At 35.4% G+C, this 9,408-nt stretch overlaps 1 long non-coding RNA gene across 1 annotated transcript; it reads right to left on the reverse strand.

Annotated features, from left to right (window-relative positions):
* Positions 1–1,119: 1,119 nt before the first annotated feature.
* Positions 1,120–5,301, reverse strand: LOC109202957 (uncharacterized). Its single transcript, XR_002062964.2, has 3 exons — positions 5,132–5,301; positions 3,839–3,973; positions 1,120–2,538 (listed from the first exon to the last, which is right to left on the reverse strand). It is a non-coding gene; the product is annotated as an uncharacterized LOC109202957 (long non-coding RNA).
* Positions 5,302–9,408: the final 4,107 nt, after the last annotated feature.

Below are 9,408 nucleotides of genomic sequence, written 5' to 3' on the forward strand. Positions count from 1 at the left end.
AATGAAAGGGGAGTCCGCTTATTTACATGTTTGTAAACAAGACAATTAACAATATATTTCCACAGCTATTAAAATAATGTCAGATAAGTATTTCATGGAAGCAGGCTCTAGAGGTCAGTTGTGTGTCTTTGAATGCTAAAAATAGCAGATCCAGGTTTATCACATTTGCTTTCTGTTTGGGAGCTTCAATGCCTGTTTTAAAATGTCGTAGTGGAAAAAAATCTTTCCAAAACCCCCAAGGTATGATTCAACTGAAAAATATAAAATAAAAGGTTTATTTATTCAAATAATGAATAAATAGGAAAAATATGCGTCTTATAAATTAAATTTCTACCAATCAAGTCAACTTCATTTGACCAGATTCCATCAAATTTAATTTTTCACTTTGTTCTTATGTAACTAAATTGCAAAGTCTTTTTGGGCAAAAATATTTTTTGTGTGTATGATATAATGACTTTTGGTAAGAAAACTTGTGGCCAATATAAAATAAAATAAACACTTTAAACTTATTCAGAAACTCCAGTATAGAAGATAGAACTTGACTTTTGGCCCAAATAACAGACCCTTATTTGTGAATATTTGGCATATTTTTCAAATAGTTGTTTGCATAAATGCACCACCAAGAGAGCCCCAGGCACAGGCACTAAAATTTAATGAGTTCCTCCTTCACCCATGCTCCACCTCTACACCAACATTTCTAAAGTCCTGCTAAGAGACAGTGAAAGAGTGAAACAACAACAATCGAAACATCACTTCTCTGGTGAGGGTAATTAGTACACTGTAAAAAAAAGATTCCGTAGAAAAACGGAAAATGTCCTGGTAATTTTCTGCCAGTACATTTTCCTTTTTTTTACGGAAGTTTGACGGACTTTTCTGTAAATGATAAAACGGAAAATTCTGTAGATTTACAGTATACTCTCTGTACTATTTACAGACATTTCCTTCAGCTATAAAACGGAAAATTCCGTTTATTCACAGTATATTTTCTGTATCATTAACTGATATTTTCCGTTAATAGAAAAATGGAAATTTCTGTTTATATTACTATTTCCAACCATTTCTTTTCACTGTAACTCATTAAATATAGTTCTTTATATCCTTAAACGTACATTTCTATGCAGTTACAACCTAGTACACCATATGCTCAAAAATTCATAAATTAAAACTTTTTAAATTAATTTGTGCTTCGTACACAACAACATTGGTACAATTAATGTTAAATATTCTTTTATTCTCCTTAACTCAAACACCATACTAAAATATAACGACAGCATCCATCTTGTCATAAAACGACTAAACAGCTGATACATGAACAAAATAACTTACAAGCTTTCAAATTTAAGCATTTTTATTTCCTTGAAATCAGGTTGCCCTCATGTAAATGTGTTTATTTATATTCATTCAAGTGGCTACCAAGTGTTTTCTTCAAACAGGACACCTGACAAACAAAAAATATAGTTAAGTCATATTTAACGATATGTTATATCCAGAGTACCTTTTAGTTAGAATCACTGCCTTGTGGTAGTTTTGCCTCAGCCAAATGGTTAAGGTGTGGTTTACATCCATGTCTGTCCACTTATGGTACAGTATACACATGTAGTCCGTTATAGCCAAACACATTTGATTACTGAATTGCATTTACTTCATTAATGAAGTGAATGCAATTCATATTTGTGTGAACATTTGTCCGAGATTAACTCTTTGGGGTCTTAACCTTACAATATAGCATACTTGACTGTTTAAGTCGTGCCACATGAATAAAACTGAACAGATCTAGAGAAGATGTTCCTGAACTTTGGGTTTATACAAACAGGACGGATAGATAACCACAGAACTTTTCCACATATGATAACTAAAGCACAAAATAAATTAAGACAGATTACTGTCCCAAAGTTGAAGATAAAAGTGCATTTACTGGACTTGTTTTGTCAGTGAGGAGCAAAGTACAACTAGAAGTGCTTGTTCTGATGAAAAGTTAAATTGTAAACAGCAGCGTAGTGAATAAGGATCTGTGTCCACGAATCCTCAGCAGTGACAACACTTAAACATCATAGTTCAAAATCCTTAATGCACACCTTTTTCTCCACTGTGTTCAAATGCTCTTAGCTGTTTAAGTAGAGGAAAAAGTCTGACATATTTCACGACCATTAAATGTTAGACAAGGCTCTGAAAATGAGGTTACGGTTACAAACAAAAACCTCTGCTTGTGTGCACATACCCTAAATCACAACACATAAGACAATAGTAAGACTAATTACTACAAAGTGACACCAGAGGCTGGAGAAGAGCAAGCATAAAGTGACACATTGTGTGTGCACAATTTCTCTTGTTACCACTCTTCATATACCAGTGTGACAAAGTCCTGAATGCAGCCTGCATGTTAGTCCATCAAGGTCCATCTGAGCTTTAAATAAAATACACTCAGCTTTTCCTTGGATTTTTAGAGTTGCTCAGTTCATACAGGAACTGCAGCAGTCGGGTTAACGTGTCGCTGTGTTGCTCCTCCATCTCAGCCATTGAGACTAGTCGTAATTTATTCTGAGGAAAAAAAGAGAAACAACAAGACATTTTTAAAAATTTTGTATTTTTATAATTTTTTTTTACCTTGAACATAAACAACAGAAACAAAAAAAGGATTAGGGCTGTGCGATATGACGATATATATCAGATGACGATATAAACATGTATCGTTTCATATTATACGCTATCATTTGTTTTGTGGTGTTGCAAAATAAACTGTTTACGGCAATATTTTTTTCACGGTTTTGATGGTCAATGTAGTGGCTATATTATTTCTTAAAGTTCTCTCCTTCTCTTATACTTACAATAACCACACTATGGACGGACAAGCGACTGTTTTTACACGTACTTTCGTTACCAACAGTGACGGTAAAACCATCGTGTGGCTCTGCCATCCGCTTGTTTATTTTCCACATAAACCTTTCACTATAAAGCTCAAGTTTCTGTTGAGACTTTTCAAAATGAACTGAAATGATATACATTATTCTCAAACATAAAATTTCATAATATGCATCAAACAAATGATCTCAAATAAAAACATCAAGTAACTATAAATGGCGCTTACAGTCACCACGCAGATGAAGGCACAGAGAATACCAGCATGGCCAGCAAGGATGAGGCAGAACCAGCTAGCTCCAAGCAGATGGACCAGTCAAAACAAATCGAGGACCTTATTGTTAAACGAGGGGCTACCTCTGTAGCATGGACATGGTTTGGTTATAAAAAATCTGACATGGACCAGAAAACTGTACTATGCAAATTATGCCACAAACTGGTCCCCACCACCACTCAAACACGACAAACCTCTTTAACCACCCACACAAGAATCACATGAAAGAGTTTCGAGAGAGTTTACGAATGAAAAGCAAAAAAGAGCCGTCAGGTGCTCAAAATAATCCTTAGACTCAAACGTTAGAACAGGCTTTTCCTCGCAGCACGCCGTGTAACAAATACTCAGAAAGAAAATGGCGGCCGTTTAAACTCATGTCTAAAAATGTATAGTTTCATGCATCGGTCAAAACACTCGACTCCAGGTACACGACGCCCAACTGAAAACACTTCACATAAGTCGAGTTGCCCGAGAATCACAGAATTTACAGAAAATGCACTATTTTGTGACATATATCGTTATCAGGAGAGATATGTCTTATATTGGGATGCGAGATTTTGGTCATATCACACAGCCCTACAAAGGATTATAATTCACGTAGAGTTGCATACACATAACGACATTCTGTTGCAACAAAAGCAGTTTATAATTGAAGTAACATACAGTACATACCTTGAAAAACTAAATCAACCACAACATTAAACTCACCTTGTTTCTGTGGAAAAGGTGATCAGGGTTTTTCTTCATTTCCTGAGACCAGCTGCTCTGGATCATCACCAGCTTGTATCTTCATCTTCTTTTTCACTCGGGGAAGTCTTTCCTTTGCTTGGCCATTGCTCTGCACTGGAAAACCAAAGTGTGTGATCAAAGGTGAAATAAGGGATATTTTTCCACTGCAGGATTTAGAGTACTTCAAGTAGTAATAGCTGTTGATCCATTTCTCAAATAATCTCTAAGGATCTCAATTTTTAAGAAAGATACCAATATCTCTGCTTATATTTGGCTAAAAGCTTGATATAGACATAACAGTATGTCAGCATCCCCCACAAGGCATATAAAGCTCCTGCACACCAGCACTGCGCTTACAATATAATTCAATCAAGATATAGTTATTATTGATTAATTATTGAATTTTTTAGTAATAATTATTAGTATTTAATCACATTAGCACAGTGGGGTGACAAAAATATTCCACATACTAGAAATACTGCTCAGCATTTCATAAATTACATTTTCAACAAACGTTGGAGTAAAAACACAGTTACAGGGAAAATGTGTCTGTCTGCAAATATTAACTAAACATTTCTATGTGCTACAAAATAGACATAATTGTAAATGTAATGAGCTGAAACTATACTTTCAATAATATTACCACTACAGGTTGTTAACCACCAAAATAATCTATGCTGGTCAGTTAGCCAAAAGTCTTTACTTTAGCAGCCCAAATCAGAGGCTAACATTAGCATTTGCTAGCGTCAGCCAGGAAGGTCTGAGGCTTAAACTAGGGTTAGTGTAACTTTGCCTGAAACCCTTTAAAGTGTACAGTAGAGCCAACTGTAAAACACAGGTATTGATATAGCACTTATTAGAGTCCTAAAATAATTTCTTCCTCTCTACACATACCATGAAGTTCTGACTTTTCCCAGTTAGCTACATCGCTGACTTTCGCTAATTAGCTAGTTAGCAGTCACAGCTGTGTAATACCCAGAGAGACACAGACAGCTAACTATAATATTTGTGAAAACTGGTTCAGCCACTGAAGGGCAAAACTGGTGGTATCACAGTAAAAATTATTTTTAACATTAACTAAATTGAAAAGCTTAAGTCATGTTAAACCTAAATAACGATTATTTAAAAAACGAGTCAGCAAAATATTCCTGACTTGTCTGGAGACATCCGAAACCAGTTAACAAATAAATTAACAATTCTTTCTAAATAAAAATGCGGAGTCTTTTGAAAAACATTATTTTAATAAAAGAAAACATGAGTTTTAATACTTACCACGGAAATTTGAAGGCAGTTTCTCCAACTCCAGAGTCCAAAATCCAGATGAAGCCTGAAAGAAGTCTAATGGCTGCTCTTGCTCTGACTTTTCCCTCCTTTTTGGGTTCTTTTTCCCACAATGCATTGCAGTAGTTGAGAAATACAGAAAAATACCTGTAAATGACTAATACGGAAAATTCCTTCACATTTATACAGTAGATTGTACTGTATTTTTACGGATTTTTTTTACAGTGTACAGCATGTGGGCAAAGCTTACAAACAGTATTAAATATTGTATTACATGATAACAGACAAATAGACTGACTTTCTGTTGCTGAAAAAAAAAGCTCTTAAGTATAACTTTCACAGCGTTACCCTGGGTAACTTGGTGGATTCTTGTTAGTTGGTTATGAATAAAAAGCTATAACATAATCTGCACTCTACAGTACTTTTCACACATCTGTGTGTGACTGAGGAAAGTGGAATATGTGTTAGAAAGCTACAAATCACTGACAAGTCTAAAGTACATCCAGAATCAAAGCAATATAAAAATACCTTCTCTGAGGGAACAAGGTGGATGGCAGTAATGCATAATTATGCAAAGTTTGAGCCAAAGCTTTCTGCTGATATCTAAAATGTTTGTCTAACATTTGGGGGGGAAAAAACAACGAAAGAAAACAAACCACTGAACCCTTGTAAAAATACAGTGGCAGTATTATTTTTATGTGTCTCAGATACAGTGTTCGAGCATCATCAGTTTCCCATGCCACCCAGAGAAATATAAAGTGTAGTATTGTGGTAGCTTAGCACTTGAGTCAAATTACAAAGCTCTGCAAGGTATCCTTTTATCTCTCTGTGAGTTTATTTATCTTTTGTACTTTTATCAGTTCATTTGGGTTTCAGGAACCAGAGTTGGAACGGTTACAAACTAAAGGAGGAACTGTTGATTAATTAAGAAAAAACTATCAAATCCCACAAGCCCCAGCTAAGAACTGATAAGGATAAAATGAAGCAGGCTTCTGTGTAAAACTCCTGCCCTCATGTTCTTTATTATCATTCAATCTATACAGATTTACAACTAATTTATGACAAGCTCAAGTACTGATGGTGCTTATAAAATATAATTTTGCACAAAATCCTACTGCGGGATGGTCAGAATCCGTTGAACTCATTTGAGGGTGAAAGTAACTCAAATAATCAGTCATTACAACCAAGTGTGCTGAAGAGCATCTCTGAATGCAAAACAAGCCAAACTTTAAAGCAAATTCTCTGATGAGTTTTTCCAGCCCCATGTTGAATCTATGCCATGAAGAATTAAGGGAGTCCTAAAGGGAAAAGAGGGCTCAACACAGTAATAGCAAGATGTACCTATTTAACTAGGTGCACCTAATTAAGTGGCCAGTGTACTCATATATTGTTTGCCACCTACAACCACAACAACTCAGCTTGACCCAATATGTTATTGTTTGTAAGCTGTTGCTCAGGTTCTTATACTTACACACTGATATTTTGTCCAATTAATCCTTCTCTAATTTATGCTTGGAAAAAGAAGCTGGAGATAGTGTTGTTTTGACTGCTGCTATTTGACAATTTGAGGTTTTCTCTCTGAAATTCACTCTCTCGCTCAAGTGAGTCTGTGAAATACAAACACACACATGCGCACACAATTCATAGCTGTTTAAGATAACACACTGTAGTTCTTATCTGTCCTGCAGAATATTTACTGTCTAAACTGTTGAAACCTCATATAGGTTAATCAGCCCCCATGGATGTGCCTCCCTTCATATCATTTCTTATCACAACAAGTACATATAAAATACATTAAAATAAATACAAAAATAAATAGAATATCCTCACTGAGTTGTCAAAAGTAGTTGTATTTAATGCAACTGAGTGTGATGGATATAAAGGAAAAAGTGTCTTTATATAACTCCTGTTTTGTTTTTATCACATTAAATTATGATTTCCACTTGAATCCATCATATAGGAATCAGATGTATAGATTCCTTCAACATCAGTGATTGCAATGGGAAATAGATAGATACTTTATTGATCTCACAAGGGAAATTGTTGAAATGTAATCAAAAGACATTCTGGTGTATAAAGGGCAGTGCTGTTCACTGCAATTTCCACATTGTATACTGTGAAAGATAGTGCTCGGTGATATTACTCTGGGTAGTAGAAGCAAATTAATCAAGGAATCAACAGAGGAAAATTCAAAAAAGCACATGTAATGATTACAACCAGTTGACTGTATGTGCAAGAAATATACCCAGTAACCAATCTGTTCTCTAAATGCATGCTCTTTGGAGATGCTTAGTTCATGATCTTTGCGTTTTCATAATATACATTCTTCTTTCTTTTTTTTTGGCTAAAGGTGAAGACGGTAGAAGTTAAAATTGAGTCCATACAGAAAGAGGGTTACAGCTATTTATAAATGAAATCCATTTTTGTGTGCATGTGCTTGCTTCATTAGAGCTGCATTATGCTTCACTCATATATTATGTAATATATGAGTGTGGCACTTAAACTAATGTGACCTAGTTGTGAATTAAATGAAATGTCAACAACAATCACCTCTCAAACTCAGCCATTCCATCTCCACCAAATATCTTAATATTCTCAATAAAGATATAAAAATGTGCCCTTTATTATCCAAATACTGTTTCTTTTAGTCTTCTTGCACATTTAATCCTCCAAGTCTCCTTCACTTTGCTTCATAGGTCCTTAAAAGTCACCACAAAGCTAATTCTCCTCTTTTCATGCTTCTTTTTGCATAATAGTTTTTTTTTTTGTGATGCCTTCAAAACTGCTTCACCTCTCTTTCTTCTCTCATTTTTCACTTCAGCTCTCCATTCAGTTCTGAAGATCAACATCCCTCTTCTTGATCTAGCTGCTCCCTCTCCAATCTCCTGGCCTCTTTGGTCTCTCTGCCGGCCCTCCTTCAGTGGCTCTGTCTGGTGTGTCAGCGTGTGAAGCTTCTGCGCTAGAGTACATCCTGTTGATAGGAAGCATCCTGTGCATCATCACTCCCAGCTGCCTGTGGGTTCAGCTGGCTCAGTCTGGCCCATCTGTGTGATCTTCTGCCAGATAACTGGGGTTTGGCTCCACATGATCCGTCCCTCTCCAAATCATTTGCCAGGAGAAAGAGGTAGGGAGGCGGGCGAAAGAAAGGTGCAGGTTGGACAGTGAGTTCTACGATGACTGCTTTGCCTTAGGGGGCTCTCTGGAGATTCTGCCTGTTCTCCGCTGCTCTCTTGAGATCACTATAGATTGCTCTTGTATGACAAAGAACAGACAAACTCACTACTTATAAAGAGATGTGTTAGGATGCAGTCCAGGTGTGTTGGTGATGCAATATCTAATCCTGTGTGACATTTAAATGCCATGACTACTACTGATGGTTGGAGTGCCTCTGGGGTATTGCCACTATTCAAAATGTCTGATATATTTTGAGGAAAATTCTAAGAAAAGAAATGTAAACTAAGAGTCATGCTCTACACTGAAGCCATTCATCTCTGCATTCTGTAACTCTGACACAAAGCAAAGGTGTGAATGTGGCTCAGAGGAAGTCTGTGAAGGTCAGAGCTGAGAGAGTGTTCACTGCAGGAGTTGTGCCAGTGTAACAACATGTTTTAATTATGCGTGAGCTTTCTTAAAAATAAAGGAAAAATAAACAACAGCAGGAAGTCAAAAGTCTTCTTCTTCTTGTTCTAACAACACACACATCAGCATGTACTCATGCACATTGCAAAAGTGTGCATAAAAAGCCTAGTGAATTTATCTGAAACACATAAAAAATAAAATAAAATAAAATAAAAAATTAAAAATACATCTCTGCCATGCTACCAAAATAACCTAAAATTTGATCCTTATAACACTGGCAGCACTTTGATAACCACTGTAGATAGTAGTTAAGAACATTTTTCATAACTAATTTATGATTTGCAGTTTTTTCTGATAACTAATATGATAAGGGCTTGAAAAGAAAGAAAATCAAGATTAGCAGTGTTGATTTTACATGTAAATTTATTCAAATTAAGTGAAAAAAAGTTATACAACAAAAAAAATTACAACAGATTATTTATTAGTGTTTTAACAGAAAAGTTATTTCTAAGAAATTCTCCTTTGGATGCAATCCAATTTCAAAAATTCAGTTTTCATTTAATGCAGTTGTTTTAGATGAAATCAAAATATTTACTCTCATAGGACAAACACTGACAAACAAACTGTATCACTATGAAACATCTAGGATACAAGGCTAGATGCTACAATTATTTGTTCCTAAAAGAAAC

Source organism: Oreochromis niloticus, linkage group LG7, assembly GCF_001858045.2.
Source record: "Oreochromis niloticus isolate F11D_XX linkage group LG7, O_niloticus_UMD_NMBU, whole genome shotgun sequence".
Classification (NCBI taxonomy): domain Eukaryota; kingdom Metazoa; phylum Chordata; class Actinopteri; order Cichliformes; family Cichlidae; genus Oreochromis; species Oreochromis niloticus.